We start from the raw sequence: 6,337 nt of genomic DNA, 5'->3' as shown, positions 1-6,337 counted from the left end.
ACAGTGGAATCTGCATTCAACTCTGAGTCTTTGGCCCTAAGTAAATTCTGAGGTCACTTACCATATGTATGCCTATACGGCATCTGTTTGAAAGAGATAAGGACATATAATGTGTTGAAAAGGAAAATGCAGAAGCAAGGGCCCTGGTTCTTCCAAGATGACCTGGTCTGGGACAGCCGACCAGAGAAGGTTTAGAATTGTTGAACCTCAGCTCTAGCCTTTCCATTTCCTCCTTGTTTAGTCATTAAGGGTAAAGGCACAGGAGAGGATGGCCTGTCCACCCCCTGGACTTTGTGACTCTTTGCCCGGGCTTCCCAGTGTGTGTTCAGGGCACACTCAGGGGCAGCTGGTGTGTGAGATGCTCATGGAAGGATGCAGAAAAGACCACACAAGCTCTGGTTCCTGTGGACAAGGAAGCCGGGGTGGGGCAGAAAGGTGCTTCTGCTGTTCACACTTTAAAACGTTTAACTATTACCTACTTGAAGAATATTAGGATGCAAAATAGATAAATAAATAAATAAAAGGGGAAGAAGAAACTGCTGCCGCCTACCTCCCAAATATGACTTTCCCCCTAACAATTGAAGTGAATTTGTCATTATTTCATTTTTAACCTAGAAAACACAAATCTAAAAATGATGATAAAAAGTGGTGAGTGTCTGGCTAGCAGCAGCATTATTGAAGCCAGGCTAGTAATTTCCATACCTGTGGTCAGTAAGCAGTTGGAAATGTAATTAAAACCCTAACTTACAGTACTTAACAACAGTGAAAGACAAAATATTCAGACATAAAGCTGAGGGATGTGTAAGGGCTGTAAGAGAAACTACTGAGAAATAAAACGAAATTAGCAGATAAAAGTGTAGGTCACATGGTTGGATACAATGTCTAAGCATTATTAAGATGCCAGACTTCAAAGGCCAATCTTAAGGTTAATGCAGTCCCAGCAAGAACATCAAAACAATGTTTCTTTGAAACTAGCTAAACTGATTCCAAGTTTCAAAAGGAAACTTCTAAAGCAGCAATGACACATGATCAGGCTTCCTAGCTATTAAGACATGATAATCCTTTAACTTAGAAATGTACTCATTAAATGTACTAAATGTACTTTGAACCAGTGAAGGAAAAAAAAAAAAAAAAAAAAAAGACTCATTAACAAGTAGTTTGGGGATAATTAGCTTGCCATAAGCTTGACTTCCTATTAGACCACATAAATTCCTGATGAATCCAAACTATACCTGTAGGGGCTAGAGAGATGGCTCTGTTTTTTTTAGAGCATTGAACACTCTTCCAGAGGACTCAGATTCAATTCCCAACACTTGTGGTGGCTCACAGCTGTCTATACTTCTAATCCCAGGGATTCTATGCTCTTTACTGGCCTCTGCAGGCACCAGACATACCCACAGCACACAGACATATAAGCACGCAAAATACCCATACACATAAAAATGTATTCTTTTAAAATGATTTTGTGTGTGTGTGTGTGTGTGTGTGTGTGTGTGTGTATTCCTGAGTGCATGTATGTATACCACATGCATGCAAGAGCCTGAGAGGACCTTGGATGTCCTGAAACTAGGTTATAAGTTTTAGACACCATGTAGGTGCTGGGAACTGAACCTGGGTCCTCTGTAAGGGCAGTAAGTGCATTTAACCTCTGAGCCATCTCTCTGGTCCCATTAGAGTTAATTCTTTTGATTTAGCTGCTCTAACTGAACAAAACGAAGTTTATATGAGTATAGTCAATGCATTGATACTTAAAAAAGCAATAAATGGAAAATAACCTAAACAGACACAAGTAAGATATCATCAGATAAGCAACAATGCATAAATTTAGTAGAATACAAGGATGACTGGAAAGAAATTGCAGTCTATAAACAGACATAAAAATAATCAAGCAATATTATTAATTTTAAAAAATGAGACACAGAACAATGAGCAGTATAAATTGCTTTTGTGTAAAGGGTTTATGTGGGGAAAATATGTGCGAGTTTGTTTGTATTTACACAGAGCACTTCAGGAAAATTCCTGTATTTGGACAAAGACATTCAGTGACCAGCAGTAAGGCTTTCTTAATTCTTTTATATCCTTGTAGCATGAGCATGTATATTAGTATTAAAAATAAGGAAAATGTGCAAGGGAAAGGAAGGTTTTACTAAAGAGCCATGTGCACCGAGGCATTCTACTTGGGTGGGCAATGGACAGAGTTGTGGGCTTGTTCCACTTGGGGGGGGTGGTCTACATTTCAAACCATCTAGCAAAGATGCCCTCCTCTGTCTTGGTGGAGTTCCCATGAGATCTTCACCATATCCAGTCTCTGGCAGTTTCCATGGGGACATTAGTGGATCCTGTGATAAGACAGACAACACTGTGGTTTGGCTTAGTCAGGGACAGGGAAGTGGAGGATGAGAAGGAGGAGGAGGGTGACCCCAAGTGGCAATCATCCTGCTTCCTGCAACACTCACACCTTTCCACTCCCCATCCCTCTGCAGAAAGCCAGCCACTCACTGGTGTGTCTCAAAGAAAGATTTGTTTATTCAACTATGGAAAAAAAGTAGTTTGACCACTCCTGTACACCAAAAATTATATTAGTTCTGCTAATAAAGTAGTAATAAATTAGATCAATGTTTTTCTGTCTCTGAGAGACCTGTGTTCCAGCAGGGGGCGACATACACTTCTGGGTACCTAAAATGACTTGGCAGTCCAATTGCCTTTCAGATAGATGCTATAAAAGTGCTGAGCTCTTAGATCTAGAGTGTCAGTCAGGATAGAGTGACTGAAGCTGAATAGGCCCTGGCTAGCTGGGGTGTTGTGGGAGGCTAACCAATACATGCAGAATCGCTAATGCAGGGGACAGGAGAAAGAACACCAAGTCTAGGGTGCAGTTGAGGATTTGGGGTTCTTTTCTGAGAGCAGTGGGAGACTGTTGAACCATATTTGAAGCAAGCATCACCATGTCAGGTTTGCATTTTAAAATACCATACACTGTCTAAAATAAAGAAAATGGCTTAGAGGGCTAAGAAGGGAAGGAAGTTGACCAATATGTGATGTCTAGTAATGGTTCAGGTGAAAGACAACAAGGACTTGGTCAGGGAGCATAGATGTGAGCAGACTTGAGAGAAAAGGAAATGGGGATAGAAAGGGCAAAGAATTCTTCCAGCATGGCACCCAGGTTCATGTAAGTTATACTGATACTTGCTCTACAAAGTGCTTTCACATACATTATCTCCTATGATTTCATCCTCAGCCTTGTAAGGCAAGTAAGGGACACGTATCTGAATTTTGTTAGTGCAGGAAGTACACACTATGAATGAATGCATTCATGAAGCAGTCAATGAATATGCTACTTCATTCCAGAATTTAAGAAGACTAAAAATAAAGTATAACATGACAGAAGGACACACAGAGTAATGACAGAAGTGAAGAAGTAGAGGTGGACCCAAAACAGACATGGACACGTTTAAATGTGGCATGACATAACCTACTGTCCACATGCTGTCCACAGCTGTCCACAGGCTGTCTACATGCTGTCCACAAGCTGTTCACAGGCTGTTCACATGTTGTCCACATGCTGTCCACAGGCTGTTCATATTCTGTCCACAGGCTGTTCACATGCTGTTCAAATTCTGTCCACATGCTGTCCACAGGCTGTCCACAGTCTGAGTGTTGAGGTTTCTCAGCAGCTTAGAGCTTATGGTGAAACCTAAATTCAAACTGAGGTCAAGTCCCACACATTGCAGAACATATTAATTTGAATTCAACCCACTACAGAGAAGTTCTCTATTCAGTATTTTTTAAAAACATTTCTTACTGATTTCTGATTCAGGAATAAGAAGACTAAGCTTGTTATAATTTGTTTTATTGAGAGCAACCAGCAAAGCTAAATAAAAGGTTGAAAATACCTGTTTGAAGGCATCATGACAGCAAGGTTTGGCAGGGTCAAGATTTTGGAAGGACAGTGCAAAGAAGTGATCTTGTCCCCAACTATTACTCCGTAGACATTTGCTGATTCATAGTTGGCAGATGAGAGTGTATGAATCCGAGATCTCTGGCAGCCTCATAAAATTAGAGTTCCAGGATCTCCAAGGATGAAGGGTCCCAGTAAATCATTCAGGTTTTTGACTGGAACCACAAAGGGGACTCCAGGAGAACACAAAGTAAATAGGAAATAGAAGCCCATTTTTTTTATTATTTTAAAAATTTATTTCACTTTAATTAATTTGTTTATGCATGGGTGTTTTGCCTGCATGTATAGTCTATGCACTGTGTGTGTGTGTGTGTGTGTGTGTGTGTGTGTGTGTGTGTGTGTGTGTGTGTGCAGTGTCCATGGAGGTCAGAAGAGGGAGTCAGATCCCTGGAGTTATAGGTAGTTGTAAGCTGCCTTTTAGGTCCTGGGAACTGAACTAAGGTCCTCTCCATGAGCGGTCAGTGCCCTTAACCACTGAGCCATCTCTCCAGGCCCAGAAACCAGTTTTAAATCAGCCTCGATTACAATGCTTTACCCCCATCTAAACTGGCAAAGAAAATATTCTCCAAAGGAAGTTAGCATGATCCAGAGTCTGATGTTGAATACAGAACTCTCTCTCACACATACTTCCACAGATTCACTCATAGATACCAGCTCTCATAGTTCCTGGACACCTGCCTCCCTTCAGGAGCTCCTGCTCTCAGTCAAAGCCACACCTCATCCTAGGGGAAGCAGAGGAACTCTCGCTCCCTGATGTCAATACTCTGCAGTTGAGTTCTTTTCATCTGCGCTGAGGGAAAAGCAGCCAATCCCAAGCTGGCACTGGTGCCTCCCAGTTGCTAGAAAGTGAGGCTTCGGGGTAGGTACAGAGGAGTTACATATTGCACGTGTGTGCATGCTTGCCTGCTGGTCAGTGGGAAGATGTTGCTAGAGAAAGGCTGTGCAAGGGGCTTTATGAGACCAGAGATCAGAGAGCAGCGGAGCCCAGGCCACGGGGTCCAGTTCTTGCCACTGCCTGCTCTTTCTGTATAGCCAGGCCCAGATTCTCTCCAAGCTATTCATGAGGTGTGGGAGGATGAGGGTCTGTACTTCTTCCTTGACCTTTAGATTGGCTCATGGCACCTTAGGACCAAAGGGTGCACTCTAGCAACACTGGGCAGGATGGCACAGTAGGCACCCAGAGCCAGACTTTTCTGAGTGAATTAAAGGAGTCACCTGGCCAATCTTTCAGCTGCAAGCAACTGAAACCATTCTCTGTCAACTTAGCCTAAAATGACAGAGACTGAGGGATATCCATGAGTGTGAGGTTAAAGGAGAATCAGGCTGAGACCAGGAGAAGGCAGAAGCCAGGGTGGCTGAGGGGTCCTGGCAGCAGCGAGCCATGACACTCACTCTTTCCTCTGCTGTTGGGAAGCATGGGCTGTGAGTAGGTCCTTTCTTCTCTGACTTAACTATTCTGTATCGAAGCCCTCAGAGAAGAGTCTGATTTGTTCAGTATAGTCACATGCCCACTTGGGCTTGGAGATGCAGAGTATGTCAGCTGAGGGGGCCAGCAACACAGAGCCACTCCCTCCAGCAAGAGAAATTCCCAACAATCCCTTCACACCTGAAGCACACAATCATGGGCGCCGGCAGGAGTACGTTGTATTGAGTTCCTTTGGGATTAGAGGACTGAGCGGCTAGGGATGTGTGGAGAGACCTCATTTGCTTTCTCGGTGCTTTATTCCCAGGTCTAGAACATTTGACACATAGAGACTCAATAAATGCTAAGTGAACCAACGAACAAACAGCCTTCGTTGTTAGAGGAGGCCTTGACTCGAATGGACAACTCTGTTGGGGACAGCAAGCTACTACGGCTGACCAGGGTGGTTCATATGGAGTCTTCTCAGTGCTGCAAAATAGCATTTGCTCTGAGCCCTGATACGGCAGGCAGGGACTGAGCTCCGGGACGGAGGAGGAACAGGCCTAAAATAGTGACCCTGTCCTTAGAGAAGAGCTTCATCAATTGCCTCATGCTTTTGCATCTACTTGCTCCCTCCTATTCTGACCCTTAACCATCCAAATGGTTCGCAGTTCCTGGATGCCTCACTCAACCTCCTTGCTTTCCAATCCTGAGTCAGCTCACTAGGTAATGCCACCACACCCCTTCCTTCCTTCTGATTAACGACATTGACCCTTTTGTTTACATGCAATGGAAGTCGTTAACTTCTTTCTTTAATGTCTATACATTTACTAGTATTTTAGTTCCTAATAAGTGTTACTTCCTCCAGGAAGTTTGTCTTAACCCATAGTTTGAACTGAACTGGCTCAATCTCGTTGTGCTCCAAAACACTCTGGTTACCTCAATAATGGTTCTCATCACTCTGTCAAAAATCTCCT

General features: G+C 43.2%; 1 protein-coding gene across 1 annotated transcript in view; it reads left to right on the top strand.

Moving 5' to 3' along the window:
* Positions 1–6,337, top strand: part of Adal (adenosine deaminase like) — a 181,657-nt gene that overhangs the window by 68,301 nt on the left and 107,019 nt on the right. The window lies entirely within an intron of this gene.

The sequence above is a fragment of the Phodopus roborovskii genome, unplaced genomic scaffold (assembly GCF_943737965.1).
Source record: "Phodopus roborovskii unplaced genomic scaffold, PHOROB, whole genome shotgun sequence".
Classification (NCBI taxonomy): Eukaryota; Metazoa; Chordata; class Mammalia; order Rodentia; family Cricetidae; genus Phodopus; species Phodopus roborovskii.
Note: the sequence above shows the minus strand (reverse complement) of the source record. Positions and strands in the feature narration are given on the sequence as shown.